General features: G+C 43.6%; 1 long non-coding RNA gene across 1 annotated transcript in view; it reads right to left on the bottom strand.

The window, feature by feature from the left end:
* LOC126215238 (uncharacterized) overlaps positions 1–22,097 on the bottom strand; it is a 155,317-nt gene that overhangs the window by 28,272 nt on the left and 104,948 nt on the right. The window lies entirely within an intron of this gene.

Genomic DNA, 22,097 nt, shown 5'->3' with positions numbered 1-22,097 from the left:
TCTGCATTTAACAGTGGAATTTTCGTTGCACTGTTAATGTTACCACCGTTGCTTTAAATGTCCCCAAAGGCTGTTTTGACTTTCCTGTATGCTGAGTCTGTCCTTCCGACATCATATCTTTTTCGATGTCTTCACATTTTTCCTGCAGCCATTTCGTCTTAGCTTCCCTGCACTTCCTATTTATTTCATTCACAAGAGACTTGTATTTCTGTATTCCTGATTTTACCGGAACATGTTTGTACTTTCTCCTTTCATCAATCAACTGAAGTATTTCTTCTGTTACCCATGGTTTCTTCGCAGCTACCTTCTTTGTACCTATGTTTTCCTTCCCAACTTCTGTGATGGCCCTTTTTAGAGATGTCCATTCCTCTTCAACTGTACTGCCTACTGCGCTATTCCTTATTGCTGTATCTATAGCGTTAGAGAACTTCAAACGTATCTCGTCATTCCTTAGTACTTCCGTATCCCACTTCTTTGCGTATTGATTCTTCCTGACTAATGTCTTGAACTTCAGCCTACTCTTCATCACTACTATATTGTGATCTGAGTCTATATCTGCTCCTGGGTACGCCTTACAATCCAGTATCTGATTTCGGAATCTCTGTCTGACCATGATGTAATCTAATTGAAATCTTCCCGTATCTCCCGGCCTTTTCCAAGTATACCTCCTCCTCTTGTGATTCTTGAACAGGGTATTCGCTATTACTAGCTGAAACTTGTTACAGAACTCAGTTAGTCTTTCTCCTCTTTCATTCCTTGTCCCAAGCCCATATTCTCCTGTAACCTTTTCTTCTACTCCTTCCCCTACAACTGCATTCCAGTCGCCCATGACTATTAGATTTTCGTCCCCCTTTACATACTGCATTACCCTTTCAATATCCTCATACACTTTCTCTATCTGTTCATCGTCAGCTTGCTACGTCGGCATGTATACCTGAACTATCGTTGTCGGTGTTGGTCTGCTGTCGATTCTGATTAGAACAACCCGGTCACTGAACTGGTCACAGTAACACACCCTCTGCCCTACCTTCCTATTCATAACGAATCCTACCCCTGTTATACCATTTTCTGCTGCTGTTGATATTACCCGATACTCATCTGACCAGAAATCCTTGTCTTCCTTCCACTTCCCTTCACTGACCCCTACTATATCGAGCCTTTGCATTTCCCTTTTCAGATTTTCAAGTTTCCCTACCACGTTCAAGCTTCTGACATTCCACGCCCCGACTCGTAGAACGTTATCCTTTCGTTGATTATTCAATCTTTTTCTCATGGTAACCTCCCCCTTGGCAGTCCCCTCCCGGGGATCCGAATGGGGGACTATTCCGGAATCTTTTGCCAATGGAGAGATCATCATGATACTTCTTCAATTACAGGCCACATGTCCTGTGGATACACGTTACGTGTCTTTAATGCAGTGGTTTCCATTGCCTCTTCTGCATCCTCATGTCGTTGATCATTGCTAATTCTTCCGCCTTTAGGGACAATTTCCCACCCCTGGGACAAGAGAGTGCCCTGAACCTCTATCCGCTCCTCCGCCCTCTTTGACAAGGCCGTTGGCAGAATGAGGCTGACTTCTTACGCCGGAAGTCTTCGGCCGCCAATGCTGATTATTTATCAAAATTTAGGCAGTGGCGGGGTTCGAACCCGGGACCGAAGACGTTTTGATTATGAATCAAAGACGCTACCCCTAGACCACGATGAACCTGTCTCCGTGTAGCATAGTTCAAAACATTGTGAGAAAGAAGAGTTCTATTCCGGAAAGGTGCCACAGTCCGCACGGCCGACCTTGCGCACCCGCTCGCCGAGACTTCGGCACATGTGAAACAGGAGATGGGGCTTTTTTTGCGGACAGTTGAAGGCAGAGTCTCACAGCCCAGGGTGGGTCGCCAGGGCAAGCGGAAGGCTGATTAGGGGCTGCGTGGGAGGAGGAGGGGGACAGGGAAGGGGCAGTAGCGCTAGGACTCACATCCAGACTGCATGTATGGTGAGCCACATTCAACAACCTACAGAGACAAACCCTAGCATCTGGCGGAAATCTTTGTTACGAAATTGGCAAATCCCTTAGATAAAGGAGCTCAGTAGGAAGAACAAAAACACCTGCTGCAAGATTGAACCTACTTTGGGACCAGACCGGTGTGTGAGTCTGCAGAGAGCCATAAACTATCCAGCACTTGTTCTTCTGCCTGTTGATGTCTGATTACGAGTACACTGGTACCTCATCTATTCACAGAATTACAAATTTCTGAATTGAAAAAAATTAGAAATATTTTACAAAACAATCAATATCAAAGGAAGATAGTGAATTCAAAGGAAGTAGATAGTGTCGGAAGTTCCATGCGGCTTTTCGCGGATGATGCTGTAGTATACAGAGAAGTTGCAGCATTAGAAAATTGTAGCGAAATGCAGGAAGATCTGCAGCGGATAGGCACTTGGTGCAGGGAGTGGCAACTGTCCCTTAACATAGACAAATGTAATGTGTTGCGAATACATAGAAAGAAGGATCCTTTATTGTATGATTATATGATAGCGGAACAAACACTGGTAGCAGTTACTTCTGTAAAATATCTGGGAGTATGCGTGCGGAACGATTTGAAGTGGAATGATCATATAAAATTAATTGTTGGTAAGGCGGGTGCCAGGTTGAGATTCATTGGGAGAGTGCTTAGAAAATGTAGTCCATCAACAAAGGAGGTGGCTTACAAAACACTCGTTCGACCTGTACTTGAGTATTGCTCATCAGTGTGGGATCCGTACCAGATCGGGTTGACGGAGGAGATAGAGAAGATCCAAAGAAGAGCGGCGCGTTTCGTCACAGGGTTATTTGGTAACCGTGATAGCGTTACGGAGATGTTTAGCAAACTCAAGTGGCAGACTCTGCAAGAGAGGCGCTCTGCATCGCGGTGTAGCTTGCTCTCCAGGTTTCGAGAGGGTGCATTTCTGGATGAGGTATCGAGTATATTGCTTCCCCCTACTTATACCTCCCGAGGAGCTCACGAATGTAAAATTAGAGAGATTAGAGCGCGCACGGAGGCTTTCAGACAGTCGTTCTTCCCGCGAACCATACGCGACTGGAACAGGAAAGGGAGGTAATGACAGTGGCACGTAAAGTGCCCTCCGCCACACACCATTGGGTGGCTTGCGGAGTATGAATGTAGATGTAGATGTAGATGTAGAATTAACGTTTTCCTGGGCCCACAGAGTGATATCTCTTGTAATCAATGTATGTACACTAAACAGCCAAAGACACTGATCCAGCTGCCTAATATCGTGTAGAGCCCACGCGAGCACGCAGAAATACGTGACACGGACTCGTCTAATGTCTGAAGCAGCACTGGAGGGAATTGACACAATAAATCCCTCAAGGCTGTCCATAAATCCGTAAGAGCATGGCGGGGAGGAGATCCCTTCTGAATAGCTCGTTGCAAGGCATCCCAGATGTGCTCAATAATGTTCACGTCTGAGGAGTTTGGTGGCCAGCGGAAGTATTTAAAACCAGAAGAGAGTTCCTCCAGCCACTCTGTAGCAATTCTAGACGAGTGGGATGTCGCATTTTCCTGCTCGAATTACCCAAGACCTTCGGAATATACGATGGGCATCAATGGGTGCATAGATTTTTGGACAACATGGTTGTGGAGATGAAGCAACGATTAGTATGGTTAATCAATTATTCAAAAACAGACTTAATCTCATTTATTATTATTATTATACCGCCAACCGGTTTCAACCCGACGTAGGGGTCATCTTCGGGGCGTTCACACCATTGGTCGACTGCTGGTGGTGTCACTCCTGTCTACATAACGGCAGGAAACTGTCACAGTCGACCAGTCACCAGCAGTCGACCAATGGTGTGAACGCCCAGATCACCCCTACGTCGGGTTGAAACCGGTTGGCGGTATAATAATAATAATAATAATAATAATAATAATAATAATAATAATAATAATAATTGGGATTAATACTGTTTTCGAATAATTGATGAATGGATGCAGGTGATTACACAGGATGCTTACGTACGTGTCACCTGCAAGAGTCGTATCTAGACGTATTAGGGATCCCAGATCACTCCAACTGCACACGTCCCACACCATCACAGAGCTTCCATGAGATTCAACAGTCCCCTCCTGACACGCAGGGCCCATGGATTCATGGGGTTGTCTCCAAACTCGTATACGCCCGTCCGCTCGATACAATATGAAACGAGACTCATCTGACCAGGCCACACAGTCATCAACATTCCAATGTCGGTGTTGACAGTCCCAGGCGAGATGTAAAGCTTTTTGTCGTGCAAACACCAGGGGTACACGAATGGGCAGTCGGTCCCGAAAGCCCATATCGATGATGTTTCGTTGAATGATTCGCACGCTAACACTTGTTGATGGCCCAGCATCGAAATCTGCAGCAATTTGCGGAGGAGTGGCACTTCTGTCTGCTCGGTCGTCGTTGGTGCTTTTCTTGTACGATCTTTTTCCGGCCGTAGCGGTGTCGGAGATTTGATGTTTTACCGGATTCCTAATATTCACGGCATCTTCGTGAAATGTTCGTACGGGAAAATACCTACTTCATCGCTACCTAGGCGATGCCGTGTCCCATCGCTCGTGCGCCGACTGTAACACCACGTTCAAAGTCACTTAAATATTGGTAACCTGCCATAGTAGTAGCAGTAACCGATCCAACATCCTACGCCAGACACTTGTTATCTTATAAAAGTGTTGCCGACCGCAGCGCCGTATTCTGCCTTTTTACGTATCTCTGCATTTGAATACGGGTACCTGTATCAGCTTCTTTGGCGATTTAGTGTTTAAAGGGAACTGTAAAAGGCAACGTCTTGATTAATTGACTCATCATCCCCCCAATCCAATACGTTGAGGACAGATACTTTAAATTTGGATTAGGTGTCGATCTTACTGTGTGGGCGTCGTTTATGAAGGCATTTTCGAAATGCCATGTCGAAGGCGGTGAAATAGGGGATGAAAGGTTTTTCGAAAATATGTCGCTATTGAGGTACTTTTGAAACTAGATATACGAAAACTGCTATTTGGTGTCTTGATCAGAAAAAAAACGTGTTTCAGCGTTTTTGGAAATTTAACCCCTATGGAGGTGAAACAGTGGCTGAAAATTTTTTTGAAAGTATATCGTTATTAAAGAACTACTAAGGTAATTTTAAAGCTACATCTACAATAACTGGTATTTGACTTCTCGGATACAAATTAAAGAAATGCGTGTTTCAGTATTTTTGGAAATTCGTCCGCTAAGGGATGAAATGAAAGATTTAATGAAATTTATCACTACAAAAGCATAATTAAAGGTAATCTATGTAAATTCGAATTTGGATTCTCGGTTAAAAATTGAAAAATACATGTTTCACTGTTTTTGGTAATTCAATATGGGTTAAAATTCTTAAGAAAATATATTGTTACATTATAAGACGTTTAAAGACATATAAATGTGAAAACTGATACTTCACTTCTCCGTTAAACGCAAATAAATGTCGTGTTAGGGGTTGAAACTTTGTATGGAACGAACGAAAAATGCGTGATTAACGAAAGCGCTTTTTGGTCACAAGCACATTTGGAAAAGACCATGCATGACAAGTTTAAAGATGCTGCAATTTGTGAACAACATAAAAATTCGATTAAAGAAAAACAAAACAAAAAAATCAATGCCGGCCATACAGTCTACGCGAGCGAAGAGCAGGAACGGGCGCAAAGCTAGCGACATTATAAATACGAATCCATTTCCGCTGCTTCACTGAATTACTTTATTGCGATTGGTTTATTTCGGCTGTAATTCCCACTCTCGAGCTATCTGCGAACAATGCATAGAATCTATCATTATTTACTTCATTTTTTTAATTTGTGTGTTATGGCTATATGGTGTGTGTATACATTGGTGCTAGCTATTCGTGACTTATATTTGACATCGGTAGGTACAGTCGCTTATTAAATTGCTTTCAGTTGTGCGACTGGATTCGTGATTTCCTGGCAGGAAGGTTGCAGTTCGTAGTAATAGACGGCAAATCATCGAGTAAAACTGAAATGATATCAGGTGTTCCCCAGGGAAACGTCCTGGGACCTCTGCTGTTCCTGATCTATATAAATGACCTGGATGACAATCAGCAGTTCTCTTAGGTTGTTCGCAGATGATGCTGTAATTTACCGTCAAGTAAGGTCATCCGAAGACCAGTATCAGTTGCAAAGCGATTTAGAAAAGATTGCTGTATGGTGTGGCAGGTGGCAGTTGACGCTAAATAACGAAAAGTGTGAGGTGATCCACATGAGTTCCAAAAGAAATCCGTTGGAATTCGATTACTCGATAAATAGTACAATTCTCAAGGATGTCAATTCAACTAAGTACCTGGGTGTTAAAATCACGAATAACTTTAGTTGGAAAGACCACATACACAATATTGTGGGGAAGGCGAGCCAAAGGTTGCGTTTCATTGGCAGGACACTTAGAAGATGCAACAAGTCCACTAAAGAGACAGCTTACACTACACTCGTTCGTCCTCTGTTAGAATATTGCTGCGCGGTGTCGGATCTTTACCAGGTGGGATTGACGGAGGACATCGAAAGGGTGCAAAAAAGGGCAGCTCGTTTTGCATTATCATGTAATAGGGGAGAGAGTGTGGCAGATATGATACGCGAGTTGGGATGGAAGTCATTAAAGCAAAGACGTTTTTCGTCGCGGCGAGATCTATTTACGAAATTTCAGTCACCAACTTTCTCTTCCGAATGCGAAAATATTTTGTTGAGCCCAGCCTACATAGGTAGGAATGATCATCAAAATAAAATAAGAGAAATCAGAGCTCGAACATAAAGGTTTAGGTGTTCGTTTTTCCTGCGCGCTGTTCGGGAGTGGAATGGTAGGGAGATAGTATGGTTGTGGTTCGATGAACCCTCTGCCAAGCACTTAAATATGTTTTGCAGAGTAATCACGTAGATGTAGATTCTGAGATTTATGTTCGTATTTTAGCGAATTTGTGACAGCTTGTTGGTCCTTTTTCAGATCAGATGATGCTGTCCATAGAAATGCACTTTATATTTATACGGTAACATATTTCTGACAGCATGTTTGACAGTGGAGCCAACAATGGTATGTAGTACAAAGCTGGTGTATACAGTGCGGTCCATTGATAGTGACCGGGCCAAATATTTCACGAAATAAGCATCAAACGAAAAAAACTACACAGAACGAAACTCGTCTAACTTGAAGGGGGAAACCATTGCGCTATGGTTGGCCCGCTAGATGGCGCTGCCATAGATCAAACGGATATCAACTGCGTTTTTTTAAATAGGAAACCCTATATTTTATTACACATTCGTATAGTACGTAAAGAAATATGAATGTTTTAGTTGGACCACTTTTTTCGCTTTGTGATAGATGGCGCTGTAATAGTCACAAACGTATGGCTCACGATTTTACCAAGCGTCACGGTATGAAATGAGCGTTTTTTTGTGAAAATGAAACACTAATTTTGAATTGAAAAGTAAAAACATTTTATTCAAAGTACTGAACATTGCTTTCTATACATTTTGACCACATTTCTGGCAATTTGTGGACACCACGCCAATAGAAATGTTTATCTTTTGAAGCAAACCAATCAGACACCCAATTTTCGACTTCTTCGTAGAAATCGAAGTGTTCCTCAGCCAACGCATGCCCCATTGATGAAAACAAATGGTAGTCGGAAGGGGCCAAGTCTGGTGAATACGGCGGTTGGGGTAACAGCTCCCAGCCAAGTGATTTCATTGTATCCTGAACCAGTTTTGCTTCGTGTGCAGGTGCACTGTCGTGTGAAAAAATTACTTTTCCTTATTTTCTGGCCCATTCTGGTCTTTTTTGATCAATTCATAGTTCAAATTGATCATTTGTTGTCTGTAGCAATTAGCATTCACAGTTTCACCGGGTTTTAGAAGCTCATGATACACCACACCTTTCTGATCCCACCAAACACAGAGCATTGTCTTCTTGCCGAATCGATCTGGTTTTGCAGTCGATGTTGATGGTTGTCCCGGATTAACCCATAATTTTTCCCGTTTAGGATTCTTAAAATAAATCCATTTTTCATCGCCAGTAACAATTCGAGGCAAATCTGATTTTCTTTCACGTCTTTGAAGCAAAATGTGACAAATGGTTTTTGGGTTTTCCATCTGTCTTGCATTCAGTTCATGTGGCACCCATTTTCCACACTTTGCATCTTTCCCATAGCTTTCAAATGATCAGAAATTGTTTGTTGTGCAACATTTAGCATTGCTGCCATTTGCTTCTGACTCAAAGTATCATATTCATCCAATATTGCTTGCAATTCAGCGTCTTCGACTTTTTTGGTGGTCTTCCACGTTCTTCATTTCTTACATCAAAATAATTATTTCTGAACCGTTGAACCCATCTTTTGCATGTTGCTTCTGATAAAGCATGATCACCATATGCCTCGACAAGCATTCGATGCGACTCTGCAGCACTTTTTTTTTTTTTTTCAAATGAAAAAAAAATTTAATGTTTCCAGCAAATCATCACTTTCTGGTACAAAATTCGACATTGTTAACGCGATGAAAACATATGATGTTGTTTATTCCATGACTTGATGTATTCTAAATATCTTTGACAGATGTCATACCAACCAAACAAAAAAAAAAATTAAGGCTCCTTCACAACAGATGTTCCCTATCGACACATTTGTCTTTTAACGTTCATTTCATACCGGTACACCTGGTAGATGAATAATTGGTAACAGGTAGGTTTTTTAAATTAAAATACAGAACGTAGGTACGTTTGAAATTTTATTTCGGTTGTTCCAATGTGGTACATGTACCTTTGTGAACTTATATCTCAGAACGCATGCTGTTACAGCGTGATTACCTGTAAATACCACATTAATGCAATAAATGCTCAAAATGATGTCCGTCAACCTCAGTGCATTTGGGAATACGTGTAACGACATTCCTCTCAACAGCGAGTAGTTCGCCTCCCGTAATGTTCGCACATGCATTGACAATGCCCTGACGTATGTTGTCAGGTGTTGTCGGTGGATGACGATAGCAAATATCCTTCCAACTTTCCCCACAGAAAGAAATCCGGGGACGTCTGATCCGGTGAACGTGCGGGCCATGGTATGGTGCTTCGACGACCAATCCACCTGTCATGAAATATGCTATTCAATACCGCTTGAACCACGCGCGAGCTATGTGCCGGACATCCATCATGTTGGAAGTACATCGGCATTCTGTCATGCAGTGAAACATGTTGTAGTAACATCGGTAGAACGTTACGTAGGAAATCAGCATACATTGCACCATTTAGATTGCCATCGATAAAATGGGGGCAAATTATCATTCCTCCGATAATGCCGCACCATACATTAACCCGCCAAGTAGCAGCCATCGTGGATTTTCGGTTGCCCAATAGTCCATATTGTGCAGGTTTACGTTACCGCTGTTGGTGAATGACGCTTGGTCGCTAAATATAACGCGTGAAAAAAATCCGTCATCGTCCCGTAATTTCTCTTGTGCCCAGTGGCAGAACTGTACACGACGTTCAAAGTCGTCGCCATGCAATTACTGGTGCATGTAAATATGATACGGGTGCAATTGATGTTGATGTAGCATTCTCAACAGCGACGTTTTTGAGATTCCCGATTCTCGCGCAATTTGTCTGCTACTGATGTGCGGATTAGCCGCGACAGCAGCTAAAACACCTACTTGGGCATCATCATTTGTTGACGTTTCACACGTGGCTGAACACTTCCTGTTTCCTTGAATAACGTAACTATCCAGCGAACCGTCCGGACACTTGGATGATGTCGTCCAGGATACCGAGCTGCATACGTAGGACACGCCCATTGGGCATTTTGCTCACAATAGCCATACACGATATCGACCTTTTCCGCAATTGGTAAACGGTCCGTTATAACACGGGTAATGTATGACGAAGTAAATACCGTCCGCACTGGCGGAATGTTACGTGATACCACGTACCTATACGTTTGTGACTATTACAGCGCAATCTATTACAAAACGAAAAAAGTGGTCCAACTAAAACATTCATACTTCTTTACGTACTACACGAATATGCAATAAAAAATTGGGGTTCCTATTTTTTAAAAATGCAGTTGATATCCGTTTGACCTATGGCAGCGCCATCTAGAGGGCCAACCATAGCGCCATTTTGTTTCCCCCTTGAAGCTAGATGAGTTGCGTTCTTTGTAGTTGTTTCGTTTGATGCTTATTTCGTGAGATATTTGGCCCGGTCACGACCAATGGACCATCCTGTATTGTTACCGCGTCACATGCCCGCAACGTTACCAGGCGGCATGCGATGTCGCGGTGAGAAGTCATCATAATGTTTTGACTGATCAATGTGTTGTGTTAGCAGAAGAGCCAACACTGTGTTACAACTGGAGGCCGAAATGCACGAGGTTTAGCTCACGCAGGCTGGCGTGAGGAGGGAAGGACTATAGTGACGTGAGGTCTGGAACATGACAAATAATTATAATTCAGAAAGCGGACGTAATTAGTTTGATACTTAACTTTAATCCATTAATGATGAACGTCGCTCTTGACGGTACATGATTCACAATATTATCAGTTCAGAATACATTCTTGAAGAATATGGCGCCTTGCTAGGTCGTAGCAAATGACGTAGCTGAAGGCTATGCTAAACTGTCGTCTCTGCAAATGAGAGCGTATGTAGTTAGTGAACCATTGCTAGCAAAGTCGGCTGTACAACTGGGGCGAGTACTAGGGAGTCTCTAGACTAGACCTGCCGTGTGGCGGCGCTCGGTCTGCAATCACTGATAGTGGCGACACGCGGGTCCGACGTATACTAACGGACCGCGGCCGATTTAAAGGCTACCACCTAGCAAGTGTGGTGTCTGGCGGTGACACCACACAATGCATAACAAATAGCCCACAAAACATGGGTTTCAGTTGACAGGGACAAAATGCAATATGGCGTCTCCAAAGTCCTGCTTGTGACATAGCGAGCATTCTCGCGTCTTATTGGCTAAATGTTTCGTAGCACGTTGCTGATACATTGCAGGACATTTACTGTTTCGCGCGTGGCACTGCAGTGTGTCTACGTGGTCAAGGGAAAAAAAACTTTCCGGATTTGTGCCGGATTTCCCGGTTAAAATTACACTTCCTCCCGGGCGAAAATATACTTTTTCTGTGTTAAGTGACCGTAAACTATTCCTTGGCACTGTAAAACTCATCAATCCTTTGAATCTTTATGGTTTTATATACCGACGTAGAATTTCCCGCCACTTTAGAAAACTAAACTCAGGGGGGAAAAAACACGTTTTGAAACACCTTTGATGTGCAGCAATATGTATGCTGCATATTTTCGTATTACGAAGGTATAAATTCAAATTCCACCAAATACCGCCATTATACTTTCCGAAGCATTGAAATCGAGATTGCGATGCGCTTTTGTAAGCCAGTCATAGCTCATGTCACTGGATCTCGCCTGCTGATGACAGCATAGGACACGTGATGTAGTCAGCCAATAGCAAGATCACTCTTAAGTAGTGCGAACACACAAATAAGAAAAGTTAATGGTTTAAATTAATATACATAGCATTCACATATAATATTGGTCTCCAAGATTAATAAGCTGGAAGAGAAGCTAACCTTACACATATAATGTTGATCTTTTCCGCGTGTGATACTCTTCAAGATACATCACACAAATGTGCCAGTAATATTTTTAATAACGATGTAAATGTGTGATGATCTGAGCTCTAAATTCTTCTAAATGGCCGTCCTCAAAGAGTTTATTTTTAAATGAGAGTCTAATGCTTTGTTATTTAATGTATGTAACGCTTTTCAAACCACCGTTCGCAGTATTTTCCCGCTACCTGTTAGAAATAGGTTCGTTTCAGCAGTTGCAAGAGAGAGCCAGATAACAGTAGTCACCGCGCGATGACGCAGGAAGCCCATATGTTCGTACGTGTAAAACATTAAAAGATCTTACATTATGTCATAAAAGAAACAAGACATCAAAGGATACTCCAAGAGCATCGGAATTTTCTGAACCATAGTAAAATGCATAATTCGGCTTAAGGTGCACATTCGTATGTCCAGATACGGATGTAAATTTTCTTGGAGTACCAGTATTGTATTGTCTCATGTTTGGTTCTTTATTATGACATACGTGCACTTGAAATGAGCGAATAGTTGAAACCAGCCAACAGTGTGAAATTAAACAGTTCGTTTCAAATAAACTGACTGCCTCAGCAGAAAAGATTAATAAAAGCCGAATCTCTTTAGCAAACCGACAAACATAACTTCATTGTTCTGCAAAGCGATTAATGCTTGACTGTCAGAAAGGTGGAAATAAAATCTGAAACTAATGACAAATTTTAGCCATCCGTAATTATGCGAACGTATTTTAATCCATTTGATATCTCCCGGTCACAAAAATCCGTTTTATCATTTAACGGGAGAGCAGTAAACGAAGACGAAACAACAAAACCTCTAAACGTAAACACAGGTCACGTGGAGACGACCCACCTCCGCACCACAACTCAGACCCTCTGTGCATCAGGCCCGGGTTTACTATATGTCCGAACTGGGGCAATATTAGGTAGTGGCGCCCAGCCACACTTCCGTGACCAGAAGCGCGAGAAGGTATTACTCATACGCGACTCAACTACGCCCGCAACTGCTCAGAGGAATCTAATTTAAACAGTTGTCACGTCACACTAATCGGAGGCAATTTGTTGTTATGAAGCACTGCATAGTCTCCCAAAAGCCTTTGGCACATTTTACTATTGGCAGACGCTTGTATGAGCACTGTGTTTTGTTGTTGTATACGGCGCATTTCCTCTGCAACTCAAGTTGATCAAATGTGTGTGAAATCTTATGGGACTTAACTGCTAAGGTCATCAGTCCCTAAGCTTACACACTACTTAACCCAAATTATTCTAAGGACAAACACGCACACCCATGCCCGAGGGAGGACTCGAACCTCCGCCGGGACCAGCCGCACAGTCCAGGACTGCAGCGTCCTAGACCGCTCGGCTAATCCCGCGCGGCGCAACTCAAGTTCTTAACATTATTTTACATTTTTTTTTCCTCTCTCGTTCATGTTTTGTTGCCGCAGGGTTATTCTGCAGTAGCGGGGCACAGTAATATCCTTTATTAGAGTATTGGTTCTTACCACTCAAAATGATAAAAATTTAACTGAAAACTAAAACAACGAAAAATTCCCGGGAATTGTTAACAATTCCAGGGTTTTTCCCGGTTTCCTCCCGGATGAAAAAATTCCCGGGTTTTTCCCGGATCTCCCGGGTCGTATACACCCTGCACTGCCTCCTCGACGTGCGTAACTGGAAGTGGCGTAACAGAACTCGCACAGCTCCACGTCAACGTCAACTAGTCCCTTCTGAACAGGACGCTCGGGCCGTGACTGGCTCCTTTCGGCGACGGAAGCGGCCGCTGCTGCATTCCGTTTTTCTGGGGGCGTAATCAGCTCGTGACAGCGGAGACGGGAGACGTTCGAGTTTACGACGCGGCCCGCGGCCAGCCACCTGCCTCGCCTGTGTGACGGTAGCCAGCCCCACACGTGTGTGCTGTGTGTGACGCGCTCCACTGGCACGGCAGGAAGCGGCTTGTTTGTTCAGATGTCCGCGGACACGTTCTGCCGAAGTGGTTCCCACACCCCCCTACTTAGCACCCCTCTGGCCGACGTGTCACCAGATACGCACGCTAGATGTAAATTGCACGGAATGTTGGAAGGAGGGAAACAGCGATCGTGAGAGACACAACTCGCTTTATTTGTTCATGTTGTTGTTGTGGTCTTCAGTCCTAAGACTGGTCTGATGCAGCTCTCCATGCTACTCTGTCTTGTGCAAGGTTCTTCATCTCCCAATACCTATTGCAACCTACATCCTTCTGAATCTGCTTAGTGTATTCATCTCTTGGTCTCCCTCTACGATTTTTACCCTCCAATACTAAATTGCTGATCCCTTGATGCCTCAGAAAAAGTCCTACCAACCGATCCCTTCTCCTAGTCAAGTAGTGCCACAAACATCTCTTCTCCCCAATCCTATTCAATACCTCCTCATTAGTTATATGATCTACCCATCGAATCTTCAGCATTCTTCTGTAGCACCACATTTCGAAAGTGTCTATTCTGCTCTTGTCCAAACTATTTATCGTCCATGTTTCACTTCCATACATGGCTACACTCCATACAAATACTTTGAGAAACGACTTCCTGACACTTAAATCAATACTCGATGTTAACAAATTTCTCTTCTTCAGAAACGCTTTCCTTGCCATTGCCAGTCTGCATTTTATATCCTCTCTACTTCGGCCATCATCAGTTATTTTGCTCCCCAAATAGCAAAACTCCTTTACCACTTTAAGTGTCTCATTTCCTAGTCTAATTCCCTCAGTATCACCCGACTTAATTCGATTACATTCCATTATCCTCGTTTTGATTTTGTTGATGTTTATCTTATATCCTCCTTTCAAGACACTGTCCATTCCGTTCAACTGTTCTTCCAAGTCCTTTGCTGTCTCTGACAGAATTACAATGTCATCGGCGAACCTTAAGGTTTTTATTTCTTCTCCATGGATTTTAATACCTACTCCGAAATTTTCTTTTGTTTCCTTTACTGCTTGCTCAATATACAGATCGAATAGCATCGGGGAGAGGCTACAACCCTGTCTCCCTCCCTTCCCAACCACTGCTTCCCTTTCGTGCCCCTCGACTCTTGTAACTGCCATCTGATTTCTGTCCAAGTTGTAAATAGCCTTTCGCCCCCTGTATTTTACCCCTGCCACCTTTAGAATTTGAAAGAGAGTATTCCCGTCAACATTGTCAAAAGCTTTCTGTAAGTCTACAAATGCTAGAAACGTAGGTTTGCCTTTCCTTAATTTAGCTTCTAAGATACGTCGTAGGGTCAGTATTGCCTCACATGTTCCCATTTCTATGGAATCCAAACTGATATTCCCCCTAGGTCGGCTTCTCCTAGTCTTTCCATTAGTCTGTAAAGAATTAGCGTTACTATTTACAGCCGTGACTTATTAAACTGATAGTGCGGTAATTTTCACATCTATCAACACCTGCTTTCTTTGGGATTGGTTGGTCATGAGACCCAGAAAATATTAGATACGGGCTCCCAGGTAGATGCCATTTGACTTCCGGAAGGCGTTCGATACAGTTCCGCACTGTTGCCTGATAAATTAAGAGTCTACGGAATATCAGACCAGCTGTGTGGCTGGATTGAAGAGTTTTTACCAAACAGAACACAGCATGTTGTTCTCAATACAGAGACGTCTACGTACGTTACAGTAACCTCTGGCGTGCCACAGGGGAGTGTTATGGGACCATTGCTTATCACAATATATTTACACTAGTGGTCATTAAAACTGCTACACCAAGAAGATGACGTGCTATAGACGCGAAATTTAACCGACAGGAAGAAGATGCTGTGATATGCAAAGGATTAGCTTTTCAGAGCATTCACATAAGGTTGGCGCCGGTGGTGACACCTACAATGTAAGGAGGAGAAATGCGTACCATCACGTTTCCGACTTTGATAAAGGTCAGATTGTAACCTATCGCGATTGCGGTTTATCGTATTGCGACACTGCTGCTCGCGTTGGTCGAGATCCAATGACTGTTAGCAGAATATGGAATCGGTGGGTTCAGGAGGGTAATATGTAACGCCGTGCTGGATCCCAACGGCCTCATATCACTAGCAGTCGAGATGACAGGCATCTTATCTGCATGGCTGTAACGAATCGTGCAGCCATGTCTCGATCCCTGAGTCAACAGATGGGAACGTTTGCAAGACAACAACCATCTGCATGAACAGTTCGACTACGTTTGCAGCAGCATGGACTATCAGCTCGGAGACCATGGCTGCCGTTACCCTTGACACTGCATCACAGACAGGAGCGCCTGCGATGGTGTACTCAACGACGAACCTGGGTGCACGAATGGCAAAACGTCATTTTTTCGGATGAATCCAGATTCTGTTTACAGCATCATGATGGTCGCATCTGTGTTTAGCGACATCGCAGTGAACGCACACTGGAAGCGTGTATTAGTCAACGCCATACTGGCGTATCACCCGACGTGATGGTATGGGGTGCCATTGGTTACACGACTACGTCACCTCTTGTTCGCATTGACGGCACTTTGAACAGTGGACGTTACATTACAGATGTGTTACGACCCGTGGCTCTACCCTTCATTCGATCCCTGCGAAACCCTACATTTCAGCAGGGAATGCACGACCGCATGTTGCAGGTCCTGTACGGGCCTTTCTGGATAGAGAAAATGTTCGACTGCTGCCCTGGCCAGCACATTCTCCAGATCTCTCACCAACTGAAAACGTCTGGTCAATGGTGGCCGAGTAGCTGGCTCGTCACAATACGCCAGTCACTGGTCTTTATGAACTGTGGTATCGTGTTAAAGCTGCATGGGCAGCTATATCTGTACACGCCATCCAAGCTCAGTCTGACCCAATGTCCAGCCGTATCAAGGCCGTTATTACGGCCAAAGGTGGTTGTTCTGGGTACTGACTTCTCAGGATCTATGCACCAAAATTGCGTGAAAATGTAATCACATGTCAGTTCCAGTACAATATATTTGTCCAATGAACACACGTTTATTATCTGCATTTCTCCGTGGTGTAGCAATTTTAGTTGCCAGCAGTGTAAGTGACGTAGTAGATAGTGTCGGAAGTTCCATGCGACTTTTCGCGGATGATACTGTAGTATACAGAGAAGTTGCAGCATTAGAAAATTGCAGCGAAATGCTGGAAGATCTGCAGCGGATAGGCACTTGTTGCAGGGAGTGGCGACTGACCTTTAACATAGACTAATGTACTGGGAATACATAGAAAGAAGGATCCTTTATTGTATGATTATATGATAGCGGAACAAACACTGGTAGCAGTTACTTCTGTAAAATATCTGGGAGAATGCGTACGGAACTATTTGAAGTTGAATGATCATATAAAATTAATTGTTGGTAAGGCGGGTCCCAGGTTGAGATTCATTAGAAAATTTAGTCCATCAACAAAGGAGGTAGCTTACAAAACACTCGTTCGACCTATTCCTCAGTATTGCTCATCAGTGTGGGATCCGTACCAGGTCGGGTTGACAGAGGAGATAGAGAAGATCCAAAGAAGAGCGGCGCGTTTCGTGACAGGGTTATTTGGTAACCGTGATAGCGTTACGGAGATGTTTAGCAAACTCAAGTGGCAGACTCTGCAAGAGAGGCGCTCTGCATCGCGGTGTAGCTTGCTGTCCAGGTTTCGAGAGGGTGCGTTTCTGGATGAGGTATCGAATATATTGCTCCCCCCTTCTTTTTCTTCCCGAGTAGATCACGACTGTAAAATTAGCCAGATTCGAGCGCGCACGGAGGCTTTCCGGCAGTCTTTCTTCCCGCGAACAATACGCGACCGGAACAGGAAAGGGAGGTAATGACAGTGGCACGTAAAGTGCCCTACGCCACACACCGTTGGGTGGCTTGCGGAGTATAAATGTAGATGTAGAAGACACGGGGGAGTTTAACGTCCCGTCGACAACTACACTTCGCAACAAAATTAAAGGATCACTTCTTTTTTTTTTTATTTTTTTTTTAATCCGCGTTACTGTCTTCCATTCGGACGAGTAAATATGAAATTTACCTTAAAGGTGCCTACAACACTCCTCTGTAATTGTGCAGAATCGTGGCGCCCTGCGACTTCACCTAGGGCTCATGGACGCTTCAAACAGCGACGTGCCGACATACGCGAAAGAAAAAGGACGGAGCTCAACAGTTCAGGTGACGTTTAAGGTGGGGTATCGATGTCACATTGGCAGCGTATTTCATCACAATTCTAACCAACGCAACCCAGGACTGTTCATCTTTCAGATTTACAGCTGTTGTATTTTTTTCCGTGTTTGCTGTTACAATTAATGTATACGTAGGGGACAGGAAAAATTATGTGAACAGTGGTAGTAATGAGATGTTTGTGTTTGACGTTAAACAATGCAGTAAGTCACGTGTCGCGCTGGACTGTGCGTGTTCAGCTCGCACTAGACATCAGTGCAGGTTGTTTGCGAGTAGTGCAGACTTCGTGTTTGCATTCACAGGCCGAGGTCGACATGCTATGAAAGACCTAACAGAGTTCCAAAGGGGGCAGATTGTGGGGGCCTGATTAGCTGGAGCATCAATAACCAAGACAGGCAGCTCATTGAATGTTTGAAGAACAACGGTTTCAACGCCGGCTGCTATGGCCGAGCGCTTCTAGGCGCTTCAGTCCGGAACCGCGCTGCTGCGACGGTCGCAGGTTCGAATCCTGCCTCGGGCATGGATGTGTGTGATGTCCTTAGATTAGTTAGATTCAAGTAATTCTAAGTGTAGGGGACTGATGATCTCAGATGTTAAGTCCCATAGTGCTCAGAGTCATTTGAATTTTTTTTTTTTTTGGGCTGTTTCAACAGTCATAACAGCCTTCACAAAACATAGAAAGGCAACATCGTGTAAACGTAATAGTGGGAACTAATCAAGACTAAATGACAGAGATCGTCGTACGCTAACACGGATTGTGTCAAAATAACACAAAACTACGGCGGCTAAACGGACCGCAGAGCTCAATAGCCATCTTCGAGACCCCGTATCTATCGACACTGTCCGCCAAGAACTCCAATAAAGCGAATATTCATGGATGAGCTGCTATGCCGAAACTATTAGTGACAACAACAACGCAAAGAAGCGTACAGCGTGGTGTCGGGAGCATGAATCCTGGACGGCTGATCGGTGGAAACACGTGATATGGACAGACGAGTCAACGTTTTCGTTATTTCCAACACCGGGCCTGGTTTACGTTTGGAGAACACCAAAGGAAGCTGAAAATCGGGATTGCTTGATTCCAGCGGTTAAGCATGGAGGTGGAAGTGTGATTGTGGGCATTACTCTCTAAGGCCGTGTTGCAGCCAAAGATCATGTGAACATTTTAGGTGATCAGGTGCACCCCATGATTCAAATGTTTCTCCCCAACGAAAATGCCATATTTCAGGACGATAATGCACCCACTAACACAAACAGAATAGTACAATCATGGTATGAGGAGCACGCAACTGAACTGCAGCGTCTTCCCTGGCCAGCGCGGTCCCTTGTGGCCGGTATTGGAGCGCAGACTCCGGAACAGATTTCTGCCTCCGTCGTTGCTACAGGAGTTAGGTTTTAACTGAAAAGTGGCGTAACGTTCCACTGGATACTATACAGTCATTATATGCCTATATTCCATGAAGAATCGCAGCTGTATTACGGGCAAATAGGGGTCGAACCCCTTATTAATAGAGCATTCCAAAGTAAATACAGGTGTTCACATTGCCTATTTCCTATAGACTCCGCCTTTTACGCAATACATTGTTTTTTCTTGTTACCTAAACGTGTTTCGGCACCTTTGTGTCATCATCAGACGGTTTTGTTTATTGAAAACTTAACAAGTTAATATATTTTAGGTTGTAATTGGTCGACGAAAGTGGGGCGTAAAGAGAGTTTTCGTTCGTTTTTGTTGTTATCGTGATCAGGTCGTCACACCCATTCATACCCACATTTCACCCCTTCTATCGACGCCTCTGCGATGCAGGTAAGAACTGCGACACCCTACGTTGAAATCATGCACTTTTATGTTAGGTGGGCGACGAAAATATTTCAGACATACCGATGCTCAAAATCAGCACCAAAAAAGGACTCAGGGAATGGCATAAAGGGCGTTAATTAAACCATCCCTTCCCTCGTGGTGTTGCCTCCCACAAATTTCGCTATGGAGTACGACAGTTCGCAGTAAGACGAGCAACAGAACGGCGTTCCTGACTACTCTCGATACTACTGCCACGCCCTGGGTGTTTCAACCCTACTCTAAGGACATAGCGGGACTGCAACCCCACTGAAAGTGATCTGATCACTTACGAGCGTAGTGTGACAATTATTTTTGTTATGGTATGAGGAGTAGAACCAATGGGGACAGAGAAACAAAAATAACAAGTGTTTACATAAGAAAACATCACAGCAATTAAATCGAGAGGGTGAATAATTATTTTGTGGAGATGCGTGTAACAACTGAATGGCATACCCTCTTTCAAATTCTGAAGGTGGCAGGTGTAAAATACAGGGAGCGAAAGGCTATTTACAATTTGTTCAGAAACCAGATGGCAGGGCAAGAAAGGGAAGCAGTGGTTGGAAAGGGAGTGGCACAGGACTGTAGTCTATCCCCGACGTTATTCCATCTGTATATTCAGCAAGCAGTAAAGGAAACAAAAGAAAAAATTGGAGTGTGAATTAAAATCCATGAAGAAATGAAAACTGAGTTTTGCCGACGACACTGTAATTCTGTCAGGGACGGGAAAGGACCTGGAAGAGCGGTTGAACGCAATGGGCAGTGTCGTGAAAGGAGGATATAAAATGAACATCGTTGTTGTTGTTGTGGTCTTCAGTCCTGAGACTGGTTTGATGCAGCTCTCCATGCTACTCTATCCTGTGCAAGCTTCTTCATCTCCCAGTACCTACTGCAACCTACATCCTTCTGAATCTGCTTAGTGTATTCATCTCTTGGTCTCCCTCTACGATTTTTACCCTCCACGCTGCCCTCCAATGCTAAATTTGTGATCCCTTGATGCCTCAAAACATGTCCTACCAACCGATCCCTTCTTCTAGTCAAGTTGTGCCACAAACTTCTCTTCTCCCCAATCCTATTCAATACCTCCTCATTAGTTACATGATCTACCCACCTTATCTTCAGCATTCTTCTGTAGCACCACATTTCGAAAGCTTCTATTCTCTTCTTGTCCAAACTGGTTATCGTCCATGTTTCACTTCCATATATGGCTACACTCCATACAAATACTTTCAGAAACGCCTTCCAGACACTTAAATCTATACTCGATGTTAACAAATTTCTCTTCTTCAGAAACGCTTTCCTTGCCAGTCTACATTTTATATCCTCTCTACTTCGACCATCAACAGTTATTTTGCTCCCCAAACAGCAAAGCTCCTTTACTACTTTAAGTGTCTCATTTCCTAATCTAATTATCTCAGCATCACCCGATTTAATTTGACTACATTCCATTATCCTCGTCTTGCTTTTGTTGATGTTCATCTTATATCCTCCTTTCAAGACACTGTCCATTCCGTTCAACTGCTCTTCCAAGTCCTTTGTTGTCTCTGACAGAATTACAATGTCATCGGCGAACCTCAAAGTTTTTACTTCTTCTCCATGAATTTTAATACCTACTCCGAATTTTTCTTTTGTTTCCTTCTTGCTCAATATACAGATTGAATAACATCGGGGAGAGACTACAACCCTGTCTCACTCCTTTCCCAACCACTGCTTCCCTTTCATGCCCCTCGACTCTTATAACTGCCATCTGGTTTCTGTACAAATTGTAAATAGCCTTTCGCTCCCTGTATTTTACCCCTGTCAACTTCAGAATTTGAAAGAGAATATTCCTGTTAATGTTGTCAAAAGCTTTCTCTAAGTCTACAAATGCTAGAAATGTAGGTTTACCTTTTCTTGGTCTTTCTTCTAAGATAAGTCGTAAGGTTAGTATTGCCTCACGTGTTCCAGTATTTCTACGGAGTCCAAACTGATCTTCCCCGAGGTCCGCTTCTACCAACTTTTCCATTCGTCTGTAAAGAATTCGCGTTAGTATTTTGCAGCTGTGACTTATTAAACTGATAGTTCGCTAATTTTCACATCTGTCAACACCTGCTTTCTTTGGGATTGGAATTATTATATTCTTCTTGAAGTCTGAGGGTATTTCGCCTGTCTCATACATCTTGCTCACCAGATGGTAGAGTTTTGTCATGACTGGCTCTCCCAAGGCCATCAATAGTTCTAATGGAATGTTGTCTACTCCCGGTGCCTTGTTTCGACTCAGGCCTTTCAGTGCTCTGTCGAACTCTTCACGCAGTATCTTATCTCCCATTTCATCCTCATCTACATCCTCTTCCATTTCCATAATATTGTCTTCAAGTACATCGCTCTTGTATAAACCCTCTATATACTCCTTCCACCTTTCTGCCTTCCCTTCTTTGCTTAGCACTGAGTTGCCATCTGAGCTCTTGATATTCATACAAGTGGC

This window comes from Schistocerca nitens, chromosome 12 (genome assembly GCF_023898315.1).
Source record: "Schistocerca nitens isolate TAMUIC-IGC-003100 chromosome 12, iqSchNite1.1, whole genome shotgun sequence".
Lineage (NCBI taxonomy): Eukaryota > Metazoa > Arthropoda > Insecta > Orthoptera > Acrididae > Schistocerca > Schistocerca nitens.
Note: the sequence above shows the minus strand (reverse complement) of the source record. Positions and strands in the feature narration are given on the sequence as shown.